Source organism: Schistocerca serialis, chromosome 2 (assembly GCF_023864345.2).
Source record: "Schistocerca serialis cubense isolate TAMUIC-IGC-003099 chromosome 2, iqSchSeri2.2, whole genome shotgun sequence".
Lineage (NCBI taxonomy): Eukaryota > Metazoa > Arthropoda > Insecta > Orthoptera > Acrididae > Schistocerca > Schistocerca serialis.
This window is the reverse complement of record NC_064639.1, coordinates 199,055,533-199,079,981: the sequence shown is the minus strand read 5'-3', so window position 1 is coordinate 199,079,981 and position 24,449 is coordinate 199,055,533. Positions and strand designations below refer to the sequence as shown.

The window sequence follows — 24,449 nt, the reverse complement described above, 5'->3', positions numbered from 1 at the left end:
AAGTAGCTAATGTCTCACTGCAGTCTGGGGTAATGGTGTAAGAAAGTTTGGGAAACACCGTCATAAAATTCGACGCATAAATAAAATGGGAACGATGCCGCTACATTCGTGTTAGTTGCCCGACTGGGCTGGCGCCTCGTGTATGATGCCGTCGATGTCGCTTGCGCCCTACACTGTGTACTTCCCGAGAGTGTTTTCCCACCTTGTGGGAAAAGGCGGGGCAATGTAAAGAGCGAAGTGGGCGGCTGTTACGGCTGCAGGCACGCCCAGAATGGCGCCGTCGACGCTGACCCCCGGTCAGGTTTACGGCGGCCCTGTGGCCTTTGGCCGGCAGCCCGCAGCGGCGGGGAGATTTGAGGGCCCGCAGCGCCACCCTGAAATATTCACACGCATTCCGGATTACCACCGGGCCGGCGTAACGCGGTTACGGATGACGCCAATAGCGCGCTGTGCGTCGCCGCGGGGCGCAGTTCTGTCTCCTTTTTCTCGTCCGTGCGCCAAAAGACCGCCCGCGCTCGCTCTTTAGCGAACGGAAATATTCATAAGCAATTCGTTTTGATGTATTCGCCCTGCGGGGCCAATAGATGCCACAGGCGCACCGCGGACAGCAAATATTTACTAGTCCGCCGCGTCCGTACACCGTCAGTCGCTGCGTTACCTGCGATGTCGCTTTGTACTCGGGCGAAACTGTAGGCGGCAGTCGCCCGTAAGACACGAGTTTTAATACTGAGTACTACCCATTTCTTGTGTGCCGATGATCTGGCCATTACAGCGCAAGGAAATAGCTTCGAGTAAGTAGAAGGGAAATTAGAAAGCTCGCTACACGTAATGTCTGAATACTATTAAGAGAACTCCCTCAAACCAAATCCATCTAAGACACAGGTTAGCGCTTTCCACCTCCGCACAAAACAGGCAAACAGGAAGCTGAACGTCACCTGGAATGGCAACAAACTGGACCATACGGACAAACCCGAAATACCTTGGTGTCGTGCTGGATAGATCACTGACGTACAGATATCACTGTGAAAAAACCTGCCAAAAAGTTGCTGCCAGGAACAATATTTTAAGAAAACTGACGAGTAGTAAATGGGGAGCTAGTCCGACTGTATTGCGAACAACTGCTCGAGCCCTTTGCTTCTCCACGGCAGAATATGCATGCCCTGTATGGCCCCGATCCACACATGCCAAAAAAGTCACGACAGTCCTTAATGAAACATGCAGGCTAACAACAGGATGCATGAAACCAACTCCACTTCGGAAAATATACAAAGCAGCTGGATTCTCATCTCCTGAAGCCCAAAGAATTGCGCACGAACGTACAGAAAAATTTAAACAGAATTTCGACGAGCGCCACCCGCTGCATGGTTCTTCATGTGGACATAGCAGACTTAAATCCCGCAAGAGATTTCTCACTAGTGAATTGAAAGAGCCTCCGAGGACTACCCTGCCTCACGAGAAATACCCAGCGGCAGTACATCAAGCTGGAAGATTTGGAGAACACCGAACCGCATCAGAACAGACGTAGCACCAGTTAAAGCAAACCTAGCCAAATTGGGCTTCAAGGACGAAGGAGACAACAAATGCGACTGTGGTGAAGTTGAGGATATGGAACACCTTCTACAGTGTTCCATCTGACGAACTATGGCTCGAGAAGAGAGAAACATTGGGCTTGGCCCGACATTGGGCTGAAAGGCTTTGAAACAAATCTCCGGACACGGAAAAGTAAAGTAAGTAATACTGAGTACTTGGTGTATTTCGTAAACGGTACAGCAGGAGGGCGATTACAAAATACGTACAGTGGCTACGAACAGCGAATTTTTCCTGTACTGGCGGTGGACAAAAATATCGAACACCACATGTAAAACACCTTACTGTACCTCATAAAGTACTCCGTTTTCAGGCCACGAGTGGCCTTCCGGTACCATCCGACCGCCGTGTCATCCTCAGGGAGGATGCGGATGGGAGGGGCGTGGGGTCAGCACACCGCTCTCCTGGTCGTTATGATGGTATTCTTGACCGAAGCCGCTACTGTTCGGTCGAGTAGCTCCTCAGTTGGCATCACGAGGCTGAGTGCATCCCGAAAAATGGCAACAGCACATGGCGGCCTGGATGGTCACCCATCCAAATGCCGACCACGCCCGACAGCGCTTAACTTCGGTGATCTCACGGGAACCGGTGTATCGACTGCGGCAAGGCCGTTGCCTACTATGCGTCATACGGTTAGGAAAACAGTTGGCATTCAAAAAAGCGTCCAGTCATCTTGGAACACATAAGTACAGGACCTATACGGTTTCCAAGGAAATGTTATGCCATTTTTCCTGCACAATAGCGGCACGTCCAGGTAACGACAATGAAGGCGGATAGCGATTACGGACACTTCTCTCCAAAGAAGACCAAAAGACTCAGCATCACTGAGATCTGGTGGCTGTTGTGTATATGGGAGATACGAGCATCACTCCAAAGGAAATGCACACTATTTTTTTTAAATTCATCTTTTATTTTACATGTTTGAAAGTTTTACAGTGTGTAGATACATCCTTTAGGAACAGTATTTTCATTTCTCCACTTCCATCCCTCTCAACTGCCTTACGCCATCTTGGAACCAGAGCCTGTATACCCGCACGGTAAAATTCTGGACTAACCTGTTGGAGTCACTGTGTGGCAGCGTGCACAAGGGAGTCATCATCTTCAAACCTTGTTCCACGAAGAGAGTCTTTCAGTTTCCCAAAGAGATGATAGTCACATAGAGCCAGGTCAGGACTGTAGGGCGGGTGTTTCAGTGTTGTCCATCCGAGTTTTGTAATCGCTTCCATGGTTTTTTGACTGACATGTGGCCCTGCATTGTCGTGAAACAGCAAAACATCCTGCCTTTGCCGATCTGGTCGAACACGACTCAGTCGAGCTTGAAGTTTCTTCGGTGTCGTCGGAATTTATGGCGGTTCCACTTGGCATGATGTCCACAAGTAAGACTCCTTCGGAATCGAAAAACACCGTAGCCATAACTTTTCCAGCAGAAGGTGTGATTTTGAATTTTTTTCTTGGGTGAATTTGCATGATGCCACTCCATTGATTGCCTCTTCGTCTCTGGTGAAAAATGATGGAGCCATGTTTCACCACCTGTCACAATTCTTCCAAGAAATTCATCTCCACCATTCTCGTACTGTTCCAAAAGTTCGCTGCATACCGTTTTTCTCGTTTCTTTGTGAGCCACTGTCAACATCCTGCGAACCCACCTGGCACAAACCTTTTTGAACGCCAACACTTTCAGTATTCTGCAAACACTTCCTTCCCCTATCCCAATGTAGCGTGACAATTCGTTCACTGTGATGCGTCTGTCAGCAGTCACCAATTTGTTCTCTCTCTGCACATTGTGTGGTGTGTGAGCAGTAGGAGGCCTGCCGCCGCGAGGACAATCCTCAATATCGCCGTGCCCGCTTTCATCACGTAACCTGCTTGCCCACTGTACTGCAATCGACAGCAGCATCTCCATACACCTTTTTCAACCTGTTGTGGATGTTTCCCACTGTCTCGTTTCCACAGCGCAGGAATTCTATGACAGCATATTGCTTCTGACGAACGTCAAGTGTAGCAGCCGTCTTGAAGACATGCTGTGACGGCGCCACTCACGGGAACAGGTTGAACTAAGTTTGAAAACAAGCGGGACAGATGTATCTACACACTGTAAAACTTTCACACGTACAGAATGAAAACTGTATTTTTACAAAAATAGTGTGCATTTCTTTTGGAGTGATTCTCGTACAATTCATCCTTCTGCTGGCAAAAATCAGTTCTGAATTATGCGAGCCGTGTGAACAGGAGTCCTGTTTTCGTGGAATACAGTATGACCATTGGGGAACAAACGTACCATGGGATGGACCTGATGAGCCAAAATGGTCACATAATCCATGACAGTAATTCAGGCTTGCAGATTAACCATGGCGCACATGGAATACCATGATATCACTGCCCAAATCATCAACGAACGCCCGCCGTGTTTCACTCATGTGACGTTTGCTTAGCCAGACGTTGGAAACAGCGTGTAACAGGATTTATATTTTTTCTTGTTTGGTTGGTTGATTTTAGGGGAGGGGGAGGGGGAGGCGGCAAACAGCGAGGTCATCGGTCCAACCGCATTAGGGAAGGACCTCGGCCGTATCCTTTCAAAGGAACCATCTCGTCATTTGTACGAATGCATGCTTTCGCGGCGATATCCGTTAATACAACATCCTCGGGTTTCAAGCCGCTTCAAGTGGTTTACTGCCCACGGGCTTTCGGCAGAGATCTCCTTCGCCACTGTCAAGTGGATGACTGTCGTGTGGTTGTCATTGCCGTGCTTATATAGTCGCGCCGTTGATCGTGACGTCACTGGTGCTCGGTCCCACACCGTATATGGTAATGTTTTGGCCGCGCGACCGCCGGGCCAGCTTCAGCTCCCTCAACACCGGATCCCACGCTGTACTCAGCTGCAGTCCACCGTCTCTATTGAAGGTGTTGTCAGAAATTCTAATCTCTATGGCCTCGTTTATCACGCTATCCCAGAAGCCATTAGTCGGTTTAATAATACACGTCGGATCTTTGCCGGAGGCCTGAGCTTGTGTCTATTTTGCGCCTTCTCAAGAACCGACTAATCTCTATCGGACAGCTAATGAAACCTGTGAAAGACAAAGTAGGTCTCAGAACGCCAGGAATTTACAAGGTACCGATGGATGTGGGTAGTTCTATGTCGGCCAGACTGTTCGCACTATTGAACAGCGCCGCATAGAACACGAAAGGTGTTACCGTCTGCGCTATCCCGAAAAGTCAGATGTAGCAGAACATGCTCTGGAAAACGGACACCTAATTGCATTCGATGACTTGACAGTGGTAGAGGAGATCTCTGCCGAAAACTCGTGGGCAGTAAACCACTTGACGTGGCTTGAAACCCGGGAATGATTTATTAACATGCGAGGTGCCGGGGCTAGCAGTGTGTTTAACACTAAATTCTAGAATCTACACATGTAAATGATGCTCTAAGCCCCCCCTATTCTAACTCCGACTTTTGCTGTTGCACAAGGATAAAAAAAATATACGCGAACTGACTGTAATCAACCCTGCAAGTGGAGTAGAAAAGAGTTTGGCACCTGCAATAATTTAATTTGATAAATAAGTTAAATAAAGGAAGGTTTCATTAACGTAGTGAGTTGCTCTACCGATTAACAGAATGAAAGTTCTGTCCAAAATAACAATATGATTTATTAAGACTAAGCACAAAATAATAAACAAAAACACATGAAACATTTATAATACATCAAATTGGCTCAAATTGAATACTCAAACAAACGCTGTGAAGGTGAAGTTGTCCCTAAACTAGATTGTGAGGTTAATGACGAAGTGGTATGTGGAGCCAATTCCTTGCCACTCAAATCCTAAGAGAGACACACAGCTAACCCAACATTAATTGCTGCTATTCAAGACACAACAAAGTTAGAAAAAAGACGAACAGGCGCGCTCTGCTGAGCTCTGATTATCACCTAGGAAAATCCCTATCTGCCGGTGCTGCGGACGTACATTACCAAACTGTCTTCTTAACTGCCAGAACACGATCTGGCGCACCGGAGACGCTGGCTGGTAGCTTCGACGTCCTCGACCGAATGGCGAGAGCCAACTACCTAGAGCACCCGTACAGGCCGAAGACACAACATTCCCGCCCCCACGACAGTGGCCGTGGTTAAACGTTCCAATCAGCAACTCCAAAACCGGCGGAAAATTCCACTCCATTGCCGGAGCACTACCATTCCACCAATGGAGATCCTTGGCGCCAATTTCTGCGCTGATTTTGCTACGTCACGGAGCTGTGCCCTGAGCCAGCCAATCACAGTTACTATTTTGCAGAAATCGCGGGAATTTTCCCGCCACAACTGCCTGGGTACACAAGTCATTCCCACGCCTCGCTGGTAGCCCGCCAGAAAGTGTTTTCGCTAAGATTCTGCGAAGTAACGGAACCTCTAGCACAGCCGCTACTTCAGACCCCTCCGGGCGTGTCTTTTGACAATGTCGGCGTCTGCAAAGCATTCACTCGACTTCCTCACACCCGTCGGCTTAACCCTTTCCAGATGAGGAGAGCCCGCCTGTCACCGGACCACCCGGGTGACGAGAGACGCTGCGTGGGAAGTCCGCGTGTGAAGGAATAGCAACTTTTCACCGCATGCAATTAGAGAGGAAAATCGTAAGATAGAAATATGAGAGGGGGCTCATGCCACCTCTCAAACATCTCGTCATTTGCCTGAAGCGATTTAGTGAAATCACGGGATACGTAAATCAGGATGGCCGTACGTGGTTTTGAACCGTCGTCCTACCGAATGCGAGTCCAGTGTGCTAACAGCAGCGCCACCTCTCTCGGTTTTTTACCTTTTTCCCTTGCTCTATAGTCAAAGTCTTATATCTTCGGCACCAAGATTTCCTGTTACAGTCACTTGTATCACTTATGAGTAGTTTTGGAATTCCAAGTCGCCGTGCAGTTCCCTGCTTATGGATCTCCCTTCGGTCTCTTTTGTTACTGACAGGGTTCACGAGTTCGACATACAGTTCTGCAGTGGGTATTGCAGTTGACGTTCTCATGTTTTTCATCACAATCATGCAACAGACGCTTCAGTCCCCAGTGTGAGTTTGCGGATAATGTTTTTCCGCTTTCCCATCAAGCGGTATGGATCTTAGATATGGTGTCTCTTGAAACACCAAACACTTCGACTACCTTGGTTACGGAAGCACCCACCATATGGGCACCAACAATTTTCCCATGTTCGCCTTCATTAGCTCTGACATAGTGCATCTATAACTATGAAAACACTGCTCTGACAACGACGGACACTTGCGACATATTGAGGACATCGCACAGGTGTCTTTTATGGTCAAACACAAGAGCGCCACATGCCCACTTGGCTAGCATCTTTGTTTTATGTTCAGAGATGTATTTCTCGCCTGTTTTGTTCGACCCTTGTGCACTTCCAGCCTACAAAATTGCGACACTAAGAAGGCGGCATGCAACAACATATCAAATTGGCTTGAGATTTATTACAATCCACTCTCGGTAATTCGAATTTCATGGGACCTCAGAAACGTTCGTATAATTAGAGTTTAATTTAAAGAAGGTTAAGTGGGCAAGGTGGAACCAAGAACAAGTTGAAATAATGGCACCCCTGAAACTGGCAAATGAAGATAATCCTCACATGCTAGGTCAACTCTTTGAGGAGATATGGAAACTTGGTAGCATACCCTTTGAGTGGCAGTCGGCACTAGTCCAACCACTCCATAGTGGGTAGACAGAAAACACGCCAATAACTGCAGGGGTATTTTCATTAGTACCTGTTTCACAAGAGATCCTCTCCAAACCACTCGAGAACCGAATTGAGGATCATCTTGATAAACGGATTGGTGAGTACCAGGCTCTTTTAAGGAAAGACTTTCTTGCCCAGAACAGATTTTAAACGTGTGAAACTTAATCAGATACGAGTGGTAGGAGCAATTATGAGGTTGTATTAATTGATTTTAAACAAAAGCGTACCACTCAGTAAACCACGATGCAAGTGTTGGAAGAATGTGTGTGGATGAAACTATTAGAAATTTAATTAAACATAGGATGGTCCACTTACTTTCTAATCTTGAATTCGTTGGCAAGATATTGAACCCCTTTGAAACCAAAATTGGCGTCAGACAAGGTGATGGCTTCACTCCACCCCATTTTAACTGTTTCCCAGAAAAGGTCGTTCGAGAACGGAGGAAAACACTGAGGGGAACGAAGAACGGATCAGATTATGATCCAAACAGAGGGGAGTATACGTTGATTGTTTGGCCTTTGTGGATGACCTGGCAGTTTTTGCCAATAGTACTAACTCAAAATCATACAGGTTGGTCGGTTGACAGAGATAGCTGATACAGTAGCATAGCGATGTACCAAGGAAGAGTAATTGTGTGAAGAAATTGAGACACGTAGATGAGGTAATCCAACAGAATGGTTTAGAACACGAAGCGATCAATCTTAGGATCTGCAAATTGGGCCAAGCTTATCGCCGGACGAAGAATTTGTGTAATAAGAAATCAGTGAGTATTGGTACCAAGTTAAGAGGCTACGGTACAGTTGTCAATCACTACAGATTATAGGCTTCGAAGAATTTGATTATGAATAGACAGGGATTAGCCTATACATGGTGTTACAAAAAGGTACGGCCAAACTTTCAGGAAACATTCCTCACACACAAAGAAAGAAAATATGTTATGTGGACGTGTGTCCGGAAACGCTTACTTTCCATGTTACAGCTCATTTTATTACTTCTCTTCACATCACATTAATCATGGAATGGAAACACACAGCAACAGAACGTACCAGCGTGACTTCAAACACTTTGTTACAGGAAATGTTCAAAATGACCTCCGTTAGCGAGGGTACATGCATCCACCCTCCGTCGCATGGAATCCCTGATGCGCTGATGCAGCCCTGGAGAATGGCATATTGTATCACAGCCGTCCACAATACGAGCACGTAGAGTCTCTACATTTGGTACCGGGGTTGCGTAGACAAGAGCTTTCAAATGCCCCCATAAATGAAAGTCAGGAGAGCGTGGAGGCCATGGAATTGGTCCGCCTCTACCAATCCATCGGTCACCGAATCTGTTGTTGAGAAGCGTACGAACACTTCGACTGAAATGTGCAGGAGCTCCATCGTGCATGAACCACATCTTGTGTCGTACTTGTAAAGGCACATGTTCTAGCAGCACAGGTAGAGTATCCCGTATGAAATCATGGCGGTGAATCGAGAAAGTACAGTACATACTGACGAAACTAAAATGAGCTCTAACATGGAAATTAAGCGTTTCCGGACACATGTCCACATAACATCTTTTCTTTATTTGTGTGTGAGGAATGTTTCCTGAAAGTTTGGCCGTACCTTTTTGTAACACCCTGTATATTAGTCAAAAGAGAAGGCAGGCTATTAAGGAGATCAAATGAAGAACTAATGAGTAAAATGGAACCAATTACATCATCGACTGAAAAGAAAATATCGTCGTTCTGTAAGAATATCTTCAGAATTTTCGGTACCGTCTAACAAAGAAAATGTTAAATTTCACAAGACCAAAGGCAAACAGATTATATTGGTTCCAAGAATGTGATAAAACTCTTTAAGAGGACAAAATTATGTATAGGAACGAATTCAGAGAAACGGTTAAAAACTGTGTGGCTTTAACCTGGGAGGAGAACGCAAGAATACGAAGGAGGGCCTCTTGTCAAAAGGTCGCAAGAACGCATTGAGTGATGAGTTAAAGAGACACTGACAGGACATCAAAGCTAGCACACAAACGCCAGCTAAAAATGGGAAACGATATTGACTGTTAAATCGTAGCCCATTGTGGGTCAATTTGAAACTTAAAAAAAAAAAAGTTACAAAATAGTACAGCAGTTTCAGTAATCACTATATTAATTTTTTTTATTTTATTTTTTTTTGTAATCGCTATAATCGCTACATTCATTTTGAATGCCCTGTACTTGGAGCAAGCTGTTGCAATATGAAACATACGCTTGAATGCGGGGAAAAATAAGGCTAATTCCTTTTATATGTAACTGTTTCCTGAATACATAATTGATTGTAATCGTCAAATATATATATACACACGCACTTTGATTTTGCGCATCGGACAGTTGCAATTTCATGACAGGAGTCACAGACAGGATCACAGTTTTTAAAGTAAAAGTGAACAGAAGTCTCACATTTATGCGATTTCTGTTCAATATAATCACTCTTGTACCATGCATTTTTAAAAACGTTGACGAATCTGGGAGCAGAAATCTCGTTGTAAACGAGGTATTGAATTTTTAAAACATTATTTCTGAAATGCAAGTTAACATCGTAACTATATCATATAAATATGTCTGCAAAATGCGAACGTGAGCCGAGAGAAACAGTAGACTGAAGATCCAACACTCAGCATGTCGACAAAACAATCTGTGATGCGAACTAGGCGTTCCAGCATGCTGCGTTTCCCACCGCTTGTCCCTGGTCCGCTGCCCGTGCGCTTCGGTTAGGCCGGAATTAAACTACCAAATTTCTTTGTCAAAGTTGATATGTCAAATATTTATGTCAAAGAAGTTTGATGGTGTAACAGGGCACTTTGTCAAATCTCGTCTGTCATCAAATAAATTTGACCAAATCTAGGGCCTTGCTGTAGATTTGATCATAAAAGTCGCTTGTCTTCTGTTCACAGCAATGTGACATGTTACCACGTGGAGCGCTAGCATCGCTGCAGCGTTCTGCCATCTGTAGTGTGTTTATAAACATGGCAGGTAAATACAGTTGGTGTTTACCGTCAACTATAAAATTAATAAAGATGTATGAAGCTGATGAGGCGCTTTACAACGTGAGGCACCCGGAATACAAAAATAGATTAAGAAGATTGGAGAGCTATAAAAATGCTAAGGAGGTCATTCGCCGTGAGATACGGACACAAAATTTAATTGATTTGTTTACAAAATAAAAATAGTTCTTAATGCATATAAAGTGTATTGAACATTTATTTACCTTCAGACATTGGACCTTTAGTGCTTTATAAATTGCTGAACACGTTTCAGGTATTATTTTCGTTAATGTGCACTGTGATATTCAAGTGCTGTACTGTAAGCTACAGCAACTCTCTCCTGTAGCAAGGAATTGCAGTGTTAGAGTGAGCCTGTCTTCTGCAGATATAGCAGTTCATAAGTTAGTATTGTGCTTTATGATTTGAGGATACACTTCACTGAGCACATACTGAAATGTATGCTCATCCATACTTAAGTAATTGATGTATGACTTGACGTCTGCCGGCCGCGGTGGCCGAGCGGTTCTAGGCTCTTCAGTACGGAACCGCGCGACTGCTACGGTCGCAGGTTCGAATCCTGCCTCGAGCATGGATGTGTGTGATGTCCTTAGGTTAGTTAGGTTTAAGTAGTTCTAAGTTCTAGGGGACTGATGACCTCAGATGTTAAGTCCCATAGTGCTCAGAGCCCTTTTGACTTGACGTCCTCCACTACAAGCTCACTTAACAAGTTTTGTTGAATGCTTTTATCGTCTCGTCGTAAAACCCACCGCTTCACCCAGGTACGTTTCCTTTTTTTCCCCCGCTTCTCTTCTCTTCCATTTGTGGAACATGCAACTGCTGCGGTTAATAACAAGTTGTTGTAGTCAGCCATCTTGAAATTTGATGAAAAATATAATGACAGTGTAATATCCTTTTTAGCGCCACGTCAAAGATTTTTGTCAAATAAATTTGACGAATATTTGATCATATCTTTGAGCAAATCTTTGACAAAGAATATTAATAGTGTAATACCGGCCTTAGGTTGGTCGGCCGAGGGGAAGAGAGGGCTCATCCCCCCTTCCTTTCCGCTCTTGTCGTGAAATTGTAGTTGTCCGATGGGCTTGGTGCGCAAAATCGAAGCGCACTCGCCTTTTTTGAATTGACAATTCTGCACTTCCTTATTATTGTACAGATCTACTATAATGTTAGAACAGTAATGTACGAACAATTTCAAATATAATATAATTAAATCTGAAAAGATTACAACTTGAAAACAATCAAAATACAACAAAAGTAAAAAGAAATCACAAATACAACATGAGATATTTTATATTTCACAAAATGAGATATTTTATATTTCACAAAATGAAAAGAAAGACTTATTAAACAACACATCATAACAAATGGCATGAAGCGGTCACGTATGGCGCTTACAGCGATACAGAGATAGTTCTAACGTATTTCTGTCAAATAAGTCTTTGGAATACCATTTCATCATATATGGGCGGCCGGAGTGGCCGTGCGGTTCTAGGCGCTACAGTCTGGAGCCGAGCGACCGCTACGGTCGCAGGTTTTAATCCTGCCTCGGGCATGGGTGTGTGTGATGTCCTTAGGTTAGTTTAGGCGACTGATGACCTCAGAAGTTAAGTCGCATAGTGCTCAGAGCCATTTAATCCATCATATATGATTTAATTTGGTGTTAAATGATTGAATTTGGTGTTAACGATGCTATACGTCTTGCTATTAGCCAAATGTCAAAATGAGAAACGAAATAGCGAGGGATTGGGGGGGGGGGGAGGGAGGAGGAGGAGAAGATTTGAAAACAGTTACTTATTCGTCAAATCAGGGTGCACCGCTGTAATGTACATTAAATAACACAGAACTTTCATTTGAAGTATTTTTACATCTGTTACCGTTTCAGTAGTATTCATTCAGAAATATTAATCTTAATTTTTTTTCAAGAGAGTGTTTCACTTCTCAAATGGCCATATGGGAACGTATAAAAAATGTGTTTCTCTTATTTTGCTCTACACTGGAACATATTCAAAGGCGGTCGACGGGTAGGTTTACTTGTCAGTGATGCGACATTTTTGTCCCTTTTTTTATGAGCAGTAGTGGGATAATGAACTGGCAGTGGAGACTTTTTCAGCGTGCTGAATACTGTGCTGTCTTTCCTCGTATTTGGCAGTTATGTTAGAGGGGGAGAGAGAGAGAGAGAGAGAGAGAGAGAGAGAGAGAGACTTCCGAAATACAGACACACCGACTGCGCCTACTACCGGTAATCCAACAAGGAAAGAGAGATTCCAGCAGCAGCAGAGAGAGAGAGAGAGAGAGAGAGAGAGAGACCTAGGGGTGCTTTCAGCGGAATGGACAGTGCGAACTTTCCGGGTGAAGTTAAAGAAACACGGGTCCCGGCTGGGTTTAAATTTACGACAGGGCGTGGTGGAGCACCTGAGGCTTTCCGCACCAGATACGCCCACGATCTGCCCACACAGGCCGCGGCTTTCTACTTGCAGAAGACCTCTGTCCGTGCTGCGGTCTGGCCAGCCCGTTGCGGGGAGATGATGACAGATCGGCCGTCCTATGCCTGCAGTATTTCTCCTGTGTGTGTGTGTGTGTGTGTGTGTGGTGTGTGTGTGTGTGTGTTGACGTTACACACTATTGTTCAGTGTGCAGACAGGTGCGGCGCTGTTAGTAAATGGCTGAGACCCTGTGCGCAGGAGGAGAAAAGTAGCGTTGTTAATTTCTGATACGTACGCGAGTAGCACAAACCCTATTTAGTGATACCATTCAAGAGTGTAGTTGTCAAATCGCTGTTGGGCCAACTCATTCTGCTGAGATAAGATATTTTGAACACTGTCCATCGCACGACTTTTAATCCACCTCTCGGCGACCCGGGAACTTGGCCATCTCGCTTCCAAACCTGGACAGATATAATAAAAAAAAGAAAAAAGGTTCGGGGTAGGACTCGCGCACTGAGTGTTCCGTACAAATTTAATTACACATAGAGAGAATTCATCTGCCTAGGAATCGAGAATCTCGACCACTTCTCTCGGTTATCGACACATATACCGGCAAGATATTGGCCCAGGGATTCCCGATTAGTCTGCGAAAGTTTGTTTCACATACAACATATCTTCGTGCAGTATCACTCCTGGATATCTGATGATTGATAAATTCCGAAACCCATCATATGAGCAATGAAGTCATTTCTTGCCGGATGTTTGACTTTAACCATTGCGACCCAGTCAGCCTGAATGCAGGACTGCTGACTGTTTTAATTTCAAGTTTGACGCCGAATAACGAACGACAAAAGCAGTATTTTTTGTGTGATATAATCGCAAACTAACAATTTAAGATTTGCCAAATGTCATGGTTCTGGGTCAACGGGAATTATTTTCTGGGTATTGACGAGTGAGTTTTCGAGTATCAAAATATATGACGTAAATGGCCTTTTGTTGTGACTGGGTTGACTTAGAAACTTAAACTTTCACCGCCAAAGGACAATAGACATTAGTGCGTCACATAAATTTGAACTTGATACTTCTACCCGTGCTGAGTAAAAGGGTTCTTAACAGTCGAACACACACACAGACAACAAAGTGTTTTTACAGACTGGGGCACGAAGCCTTAAAAAACGACCGAACCAAATAGCACCAATGTTCAGACTGAGGGCCATTCATTCGAGAGTAGTGAGATTCAAACACGTGTGACCATTCTAATTTAAATTTGTACTTCATTTCCCTAACTCAGTTCAGATACATGCCGGGATGGTGGTTTACACGATGGCAATGGCAGCTCCCCACTAGTGCTCAGAGCCATTTTTGATAAAACTGTTCTGATTGCTAGTTGTGGTTTTATACATTTCCCACTAACTCTCTCGCATGTTCATTCGACTTTTTCCATTTATAAAATCTTAATATCAGTTGTAGCGTACAACTTCTTTAATTTCTGCATCTTCTAACATTGGCCTATGGTGTACTAATGGCACATACTTCACCTCAAATAAATACGTAAAATCACTCAGCTCTGTTGTGCGTAACAGCATTTCGCTAAAGAGACGCTGTCAATGAGTTAGCTGCATTTCACACAGGTAAAATCTACGAGGATATCCCAGGAAAAAATTTATAGCATCATACTTATCTCCACTGCCTTTGTGGGGATTTAATTTGAACCATGTCAAACACGACTTTCAGATGATAAATACCAACAAAAAATCGCTTTATTTATTTGAAATGAAATCTGGTAACATGTAAATGAAAGTTAGGAATGCAACGTGTGAAAAATAAATACTAAAGTTAAGTAATTGTAAAAACTCCGGAACTCCTGGAATTTGTACCTGATGATATTTTTATATTACAGTTAACGCTGATGTTTTGTGACGTGCGCATTAATATTTACTCTGTCAGAATAAACGCGACGCGTTGGACCGGTAATTCGCTACGCAACCAAGTGCTTTATAGCAGATATAGGCGTGAGACCGGGGCGGTACTGCACTGTCCTTTTTTATTTTTTATTCGCATGGCTACATCTAATTTCCTTTGTTATCATTACGAGTCAGGAGCACAAGACCAGAGATTTGCTTATTCTATTTGAGAATGAAACCAGGGGTCCAGAGAGAATTTTTCCAACTGAATGTTGGAAATTTGCTGATGCGGTACGTACGAATACTCAGCTCGCTCCGTAGTAATTTTTGTCGGGCACCAAGCGCGAAAATCCGCATTACACGGAAAAGTAGACAGGTGACGCTTTGGATAGTTGTATAATGAGTGGAGGATGCCGGAGGTAAACTGACTCTGTCACGCTCTAAGTAGCAAGAAAGTAAGGTTGATGCATTTCGTTCCATATAATTCTAAGTACAGCTTCTCGAGTTTTCCACTTGCACTGCACACGTGCATTGCGACAAGATGTACATCTTTACATCTCGTGGTGAAAGCTACTGTTGCGTTGTACTGTTGCACTCGCTATGTATAATTTTTTCCACTCCACAGATAATTTCGCAACTATTCTGTTTATAAACTTTTACTTTATGACATGGATGCATTACTGTTCTTTATGTCACGTCAGGTGGCTGGAGCAGTAAAGTTACTATCCATCGCAGCAGACAGATATCAGTCATACAAAATCAGAAGACATCGCCCACTTTTCGTCAGTGTCTCTTCCGTTTATTTATTTTCCACTTCATAGTGTTTCGCAAGAGGTTTGAAATTCTTCATAACTGCCGTTACGGCCGAGCGGTTCTAGGCGCTTCAGTCTGGAACCGCACGACTGCTGCGGTCGCAAGTTCGAATCCTGCCTCGGGCATGGATGTGTGTGTTGTCCTTAGGTTAGTTAGGTTTAAGTAGTTCTAAGTTCTAGGGGACTGATGACCTCAGGTGTTAAGTCCCGTAGTGCTCAGAGCCATTTGAACCATTTTTAAGCTTCATAACTAGAATAAATTTGTGCGTGGTTGCAGTTATTCTGAAATTCTACTTTTCGATTTGTCTTATAGGTTGTTTTCCGCGGTTCACAGTTTACTTTGAGATCTCACACTTTAAATGCAAACATTTTAAGTTAGGATTGATTGTGAGCATAATGAAACTGGGCCAGAAAATACAGGGCGTTTCAAAAAGAATGACTCGATTTCAAAACTCCATATTTGTTGATAAAAACCTACTATAAACATGGTATAAATTGCAAAAAAAATCTTAAAGTTTTAGCTGCACTATTACAAATGCTGTATGTGTCCACCAGCAGCAGTACGAACAACATCGAGACGATGGCTAAATTCGTCATAAACGTTACACACTGTATGTGGTTTGACAGAAGCTACGGCGGCTGTTATTCTGCTCTTCAGTTCTTGGATGTCACGAGATAAAGGGGAGATGAACACATTTCCCTTTACATATCCCCACAAGAAAAAATCGCATGGAATCATACCTCGCCATCTTGGATGCCAAGAATGCAGGGCAGTGTCTCGGGATCTTGTGCATCCTATCAAGCATTGACGCGGAGTGTCGATGAGAAACTGTTGTGCCAGTGTGGTGGAGCTCCATCCTGCTGGAAATTGAAGTCATCGGAGTCTTCCGGAAGTTGTGGAAATACCAGTTCTGCAACATTTGAAGATAACTCATTCCAGTTACTGTGTTTTTCTCAACAAAGAAAGGACCGTGCACTTTTTCACGAGAAATGGCACAAAAAACGTTCACCGTAGGTGAGTCTCTCACAGTAACCTCACGAGGGTTCTGAGTCTTCATATGCACAAGTTTGTCGATTTACTTTTCTGCTAACATGAAATGTTGCTTCATCGCTGAACATTAACCGTGGTATAAATGTATCGTCTTCCATGTCCTCTAGCAGAACACTGCTGAAGTCAGCCCGTTTACTTTTATCACCAACACAAAGAGCTTGCACTAATTGTAGTCTGTGTGGTTTATAGACCAAACGACTCGTAACATGCGCCAGACAATCGTATGAGGCATTGCCAGTTCTCTGCGCGCACAGCGAATGGACTTCCGTGGAGTCCGCTCTGACGTTTGCCGGATTCTTTCCACCGTTTCATCAGAAATGCGAAGTCGACCTGGACTCTTATCTTTGCTCGAGCATCCTGTCGCTTCAAATTGGCGATGCCAACGACGAATTTTTTGGGTGCAGGCGGATCAGTGTCAAAGCGCCGAAGAAAAGCGCGCTGGATCGAAATCACTGACCCACTATTTGCAGATTGCAGCACACAAAACGCCTGCTGTTGAGCGGACGCCCTCTTACTTCTGACTGACTACAAACTGAGAATACGCGTTGAGTGACATCCAACAGCGATGCCCTAAAACTCTAGGCCATACACATCCAAATGTTTCAAATGGCTCTAAGCACTATGGGACTTAACATCTGAGGTCATCAGTCCCCTAGACTTTGAACTACTTCAGCCTAACTAACCTAAGGACTTCACACACATCCATGACCGAGGCAGAGATCGAACCTGCGACCGTAGCAGCAGCGCGGTTCCGGACTGAAGCGCCTAGAACCGCTCGGTCACAACGGCCGGCCCGTGCACATTCAAACAACACACACCGAGCGAGGTGGCGCAGTGGTTAGCACACTGGACTCGCATTCGGGAGGACGACGGTTCAATCCCGTCTCCGGCCATCCTGATTTAGGTTTTCCGTGATTTCCCTAAATCACTTCAGGCAAATGCCGGGATGGTTCCTTTGAAAGGGCACGGCTGATTTCCTTCCCCATCCTTCCCTTACACGAGCTTGCGCTCCGTCTCTAATGACCTCGTTGTCGACGGGACGTTAAACACTAATCTCCTCTTCCTCCTCAAACAACACACATTTTCCTTGCCGTTTAGTAATTATCACCGTCCCAAATAGGGTTTTTCTTTTCGAAACATCCTGTATTTCATGCACCTTAAGATAGATAACCCAGTTTATACCATCTGCATGCAGGGCAGATAATATAAATTGCGTTGTTTATCTTCAGGTGCATGAAATATTTCCCGGTCCGGCCTATATATCGTCTGAAAATACAAACTACTGTAACTAGTCGCATTTATTATTCTTCCCACTATGTGTTTAGGACGATTTTACCGCCATATCTGTGTGTGTGGCACCAGAGTGAGATGCAACACTGTCTTTTACCGGTAGTATCGGTAGGGAAAGAAACATAAATGAACGTGTAAGAGAGAAAATAGGAGCCGACGACGTCTCTTTGTTTTGCTTGTTTTGAGCATAATTCGAGCCGCACATTATTTATTGTAGTCCATTGTTTATTTTATATCCTTACAGAATATAAATTGAATTTTGTAAATAATAACCTGATCGAGTAACTTCTCCGGTTTAATGCTACCAAAGCAGTTACTTTTGATGCAGCTGGCCGGGGTGGCCGGGCGGTTCTAGGCGCTACAGTCAGGAACCGCGTGGCCGCTACGGTCACAGGTTCGAATCCTGCCTCGGGCATGGATGTGTGTGATGTCCTTAGGTTAGTTAGGTTTAATTAGTTCTAAGTTCAAGGGGGCTGATGACCTCAGAAGTTAAGTCCCATAGTGCTCAGAGCCATTTGAACCATTTTTGAACTTTTGATGGAAGTATGTATAATTATTTTTATTTTGTACTCAATAGAACGTTCTTCATAATGATCAAAGGCAAGAGTTTCCTGTTACTGTTTGTAAACGCTAAAGTTGTTTATAGATAGCAGAAACATGTTCTGTGTATGTTCGACGAAGCATTGAAGAGCTACTTGATATATTTTAGGTTTGCGTTTATTTTTTTTAATTTTTCTCTGTTGTCAAGGAAAAAGTGTTTTCTAGCGCTATATGATAAATCTGTATGTTTTCTTTGTTTTTACTACAACATCCCTCTGTTTTGCGTTACAGATCAACAACTTTCGAATGAACCTTGAATTAAACATTAACAGTTTCAGTTTTTCTGTAAGTACTGTTTATTTGTAATTAACAGAATGGAAGATAACTATGCAAAACAAAAATGTTTCGTAGATTACTCGATCCTATATATATCCTCACTTTGTTTCTAGACGGTTGACCGATTCCGGTTTTTGGGAGAATCTAGTAAGAGACAGCTCGCATACGTAAAGAAAGCGATCGTCATGAGGTTGCCCGAGTGGTACGTAACAAAAAAATGGTTCAAATGGCTCTGAGCACTATGGGACTTAACTTCTGAAGTCATCAGTCCCCTAGAACTTAGAACTACTTAAACCTAACTAACCTAATGACATCACACACATCCATGTCCGAGGCAGGATTCGAACCTGCGACCGTAGCGGCCGCACGGTTCCAGACTGTAGCGCCTAGAACCGCTCGGCCACCTCGGCCGGCGGTACGTAACACACACAACGTGCAGCTAAAGCGGATACGACTGTAACTGACAAAAGCTACTAAGAAAATTGCCATACTCCGCGATTGCTTCTTATACTGCACAGCAGCCCACGGTAGTTTTACAACTCTGGATTCACACCAGTCCTTCAGGGTGCTGCGACTTTCGTAACAGAGTAAATGGTATGATTATTAACAAGTATTCTATCAGGTGTCTAAGTAATTGCTGTTTATGTATCAGTTCCCCCCCCCCCCTTTTTGTTAAATTCATTGTTACGGCATCGGTGCACAAGTCATAATTCTCATAACCATTTTGTTACAGCGAGCAGAACAGAAAACGAGACAGCGGAGTGATATAGTATACCATCTCGTGATGGTACACTTCCAAGAGTTCAACAAATTACTCTTACCTTGTGTCACAACTTGTATCAGCTTCCACTTCTTAACAGCTCCAGTCACGTCTTCTTGCGCTCCGCTGTTTGCACACATTAATTACAGTAGGTTCGTGAATTAATCATAGCTGTACGGTGGGAATTACATTTTTCCATTTTGAAATTCAGGTCTTACCATCTCGTATGTAAACTGTAAGGTCATCATAAACTGCACACGGCTGTGTCGTGGTTTCTGTCGAGTTTATAGCCTGTTCCTGGCGACTGCTTTTTAGCAGTCCGGCGCTGTTGCATCTCAAATAACATACCTCGGCGCACTCACGGAATACGAATGAGCACTTCGGGGCGAACATGAGGTTGTGGACAAACGGGGCTCAAATGTCGCCACAGTTAGACGTAAGAAAAAGAGAATTGCACGCAGCGTAGTTTCCAGCGTCAGTCTGATGTGTTCTAGGTACAATACTAAATGTAGTCTCGCTATACATTAGTTGTTTATGGCCTGATTAGGATAAAAGAGTTGTGTGTATTAGACGAGGTCGTTACCTGAAACTTGTTTTTGCCCCCTTCGCGCTATTTGTTGATTTCCTCGGTAACGGCGATGTTAAAATGACGCTCTACTAAACGCTATCGAACCACATATTAATGACTCCCGTGGAATCACTTTATCTGTTGGGTTCATTTTCGTCTGTGGCGCTAAATGAACTGCAGCGTAACCGGAGGTCTAGTTTGGATTCAAAGATGACGGTCTGATTCTGAGCTGGGAAAGCCAACGAAAATGTGATTTCGAAACCTTTGATGTGGTGACGTACTGATCGGTAGGGATCCCCGAGTTCTAGGTGAGGCTGACAGATGACATTTTGGTTGCGAGCTGCGGAAGTGGTATCGAAAGCTTCAGTTAAACCGTTCATATCATAGTGTTAACATGTGTAAATTAACTAATTGCTATGTCACATACAGCATAAATAATCATTATTCACAGGTATACTATCCATTTTAACAAAAATCTACATATGTTCTGTGAGAAATTGGTACACCTGCCTAAATGTCGTATAGGACCCGCCGCAAGCACGCAGAAGTGCCGCAACACGACGTGGCATGGACCCCACTAATGTCTGAAGTAGTGCTGGAGGGAACTGACACCCTGAATCCTGAAGGGCTGTCCATAAATCCTTAGGAGCACGAGGGGGTGGAGATCTCTTCTGAACAGCACGTTTCAAGGTATCCCACATATGCTCAATAATGTTCATATCTGGGCAGTTTGGTGGCGGAAGTGTTTAAACTCAGAAGAGAGTTCCTGGAGCCACTCTGTAGCAATTCTGGACGTGTGGGGTGACGCAATGTCCTGCTGGAATTTCATCAGTTCGTCGGAATGCACTATGGACATGAATGGATGCAGGTGATCAGACAGAATGCTTACGTACGTGTCACCTGTCAGAGTCGTATCTAGACGTATCAGGGGTCCCATAACACTCCAATTACACACGCCGCATACTCTTACACAGCCTCCACCAGCTTGAACAGTCCCCTGCTGACATGCAGGATCCATGGATTCATGAGGTTGTCTGCATATCCGTACACGGCCATCTGCTCGGTGCAATTTGAAACGAGACTCGTCCGACCAGGCAACCTGTTTCCAGATATCAAGAGTCCAATGTTCAGTTTTCACAGTTTTTCAACTAACAAAACACACTGATGAGGGCACAGAGCTGCCGAAACATGTTTGGATAACACGAAAAAACAGTGTTTTGCAAAAAAAGCGGAACCTATATCCAATAATTTCAACTGCAAACACGAAAAAAACACAAGATGGAAAATTAAAAAGATGATTATTTTAAAGTCTTACAGGGTGACAATTATTGAACTATATGAAAAAAATGTTAAAAGCCCACCCTTTATTCAACATGAAAAGTCACTACCGGTATTCAGATTTATGTTATATGTTCGATATGCCTGCCATAATTGACGATGATGTGGTGCAGACGAATGGCGAAATCCTTCATGACCCGCTGAAGTGTCGGAACATCGGTGCTGTCAATGACCTGCTGAATGGCTGTTGCCAGCTCAGCAGTGCTTTTGGGGTTATTGTTGTACACCATCTTTTAGTTGCATGTGTTCATATCAGGAGAATATCGCGGTGAATCGAGGCCCATGCCAGTGGCCTCTGGGTACCCCAGAGCCAGAATGCGGTCCCCAAAGTACTCCTCTAGAACATCAAACACTCTCCTGCTTCGATGGGGTCGAGCTCCGTCTTGCATGAACCACATCTTGTCGAAATCAGGGTCACTTCGGATAACGGGGATGAAATCATCTTAAAAAATCTTCACGTACCGTTCGGTAGTCACCATGCCATCAAGGAATACCGCACCGATTATTCCGTATCAGGACATAGCTTACCACATAGTCACGCGTTGAGGGTGAAGAGACTTCTCGATCGGGAAATGCTTGTTCTCAGTCCCCCAAATGCGTCAATTTTGCTTATTAACGAACCCATCCAAATGAAAGTGGGCTTCGCCGCTAAACCAAACAATGCATGCGCATACTAATTTCCATCATGAACTGCGGCCAACAGTGCAGTTTGTACGTCCTAAGGCAAACTGTTCAAAAGTTGTCACCCTGTACTAAGATACTTCTACTGGATCCTTTAATTATCTGTATTCTTAATCGTTAATTATTTTATATTTTAGCTGAATTGAATACATGTTGGTGAATAAATATGAGTTCTGGAAATATATTTTCGTTTAGGATCTCATTTTTCCACTTTTGGCCATGGATGAATATTTCCAAATTGAATTTTCTCATTTTGCGAGTCCTAAAGGCAATCTGTTTTAGTTGTAAAAAACCATTCAACAGCCAAAATCGCGTAAAATATTTCTTTATTCAAGACAAGCGGCTTAAACAGACATTTGCTGCCATCTTCAGGTCTTAAAACATATTTTTGTTGTAAAGCATGTTCGTTTTACGCTTAACCTCACACAGAAGATGGCAAGTAGATCTTGTGCGTGACGTTAAGCGTAAAATGAAATGTTTTACAACAAAAAGTGTTTTAAGAACTGAAAAGGACAGCAAATGTCTGTTGAAACCGCTTGCCTTAAATAAAGAAATATTTTATGCCATCTTGGCTTTTGAATGTTTTTTTAGAATTTTTCCAAAGCCTCAGAGATGTCATTTTTCTGCTCATCTCTAAAGTTTGCTGTACTTAACGATTGCTGTCCATTGCAACGCTGCGTCCTGTTTCATCTATATGCTTTGCTATAGTTGATTTGTGAGCTGTACGGCAGCGGAGGTCCCCAGATAAAACCGAGCTAACGCGAAATACTGGCAGTCGAGGCATGGAAACTGCACGGAAATCTCCAGAGTGCGAAGTTGTGACCATTAATAAAAAGAGGAACTAATCCTCCCACACCCCATATCGGTTATCCTAGTTGTCCTATTTACGGGTCGGCGCGCTAGTCCAAACGACCCCTCGCCGTTCCCCGACGCACTGTTTCCAGATAGCTAAATAACTCCGCCTTGCTTCGCAACAGCGGACACACAAATCAGGTAAATTCCGCGGGGAGCACTGTTTGCAAACGCTGTCCATTGGAATCATTTCCTGTACCACGCGTCGTCGTTGCCTACTGGACTATCGTCTCGCAAGCTGTAAAAGACCCTACGTATTTCCCATCCACGGGAGTTTCTCTTGCTCCCTGCTTTCGTAAAGCTGCCGAGATGATTGTTCTGGCTCGTTTCGGTATGAATTACATTATGGAGAGCTCAGTGGATGGTTCAGCAACCGTACAGAGCCAATGCTTCTGTCGTCCTCTCTCGCTATGTTGGCCATATACGTACCGCATCAGTTTTTTTGCCGACACGAACTCCCCTTGCCTGTTGCAAAATACTTACAAATCGAAACGAAGTACACACTCACGTTCTTATTCTGCGTAATTGTAGAATTTTCAATTTATGAAATAATTTTTACGGCTTCAGTCACTTTTTATTGATATTTATTAGAACAACTCGTTTCGACAGCATGGTGCCATCATCAGGTTCATTACAGTTACATGTGGATTGATCTAAAGTGTAATGAGGTTTCATTTGCTGGGTGTCCCAGTGAGGTTATGTACTGAAACTTAACTGTGAACACAAAGATTCATTTAACCTTAAGTGAGTTGTGTGTGTAAATCTGTTCATTGTTGTCTTTACTTACATTTTGCTGAATATGTAGTGTCTATTTGTCTGTCACACAAGCACAATAGTAAAAACAACGCTATCACTTAACACTCTGTAATTGAGTTGTTTACGTTTCAAAGACTCTTCAACTACTAAGATTACTTATTCCAGTCGCTAAGATTAAACAATGAAAATACGAGTACGATCCAATTTCAGAATGGTTCAAATGGCTCTAAGCAGTATGGGACTTAACATCTTACGTCATCATTTCCCTAGACTTAGAACTACGTAAACCTAACTAACCCAAGGACATCACATACATCCATGCCCGAGGCAGGATTCGAACCTGCAACCGTAGCAGCCACGTAGTTCCAGACTGAAACGCCTAGAACCGCTCGGCCACAGCGGCCGACACAAACCTTTTTATTTAAGCATATTTATTTCATGGCATATATTAATTAGTATGATTTTTTTAAGTATTTCTTGGTTATTCAGTAATGCTAATTTTTATTTTCCCTTCAATTAACTTATTACAATAAGAGAAATATTTTGAAATAATCATGTTAAATAACTATACAACTTTTCAGGACTCTGTTTTGTGTTCGAAAAATTACAGGTGATGAATTACAGACGAATTTTTTCCTATGTTTACTGAACATTTACATACTAGTTGTACAAAAGATAGCGAAGTAATCCTAGGCTTTGGGTAGGAACCCTGATTGGTTTTGAGATATTTTCCTGGTGCATACCGTTACTCTCAGTGTTCGTGGGAGTGCCAGATTGCACCGAATTCCGCGTAAACTG

The 24,449-nt window shown here is 43.6% G+C and overlaps 1 pseudogene; it reads right to left on the bottom strand.

The window, feature by feature from the left end:
* Window positions 1–2,085: 2,085 nt before the first annotated feature.
* LOC126458892 (5S ribosomal RNA) lies at window positions 2,086–2,203 on the bottom strand (annotated as a pseudogene).
* Window positions 2,204–24,449: the final 22,246 nt, after the last annotated feature.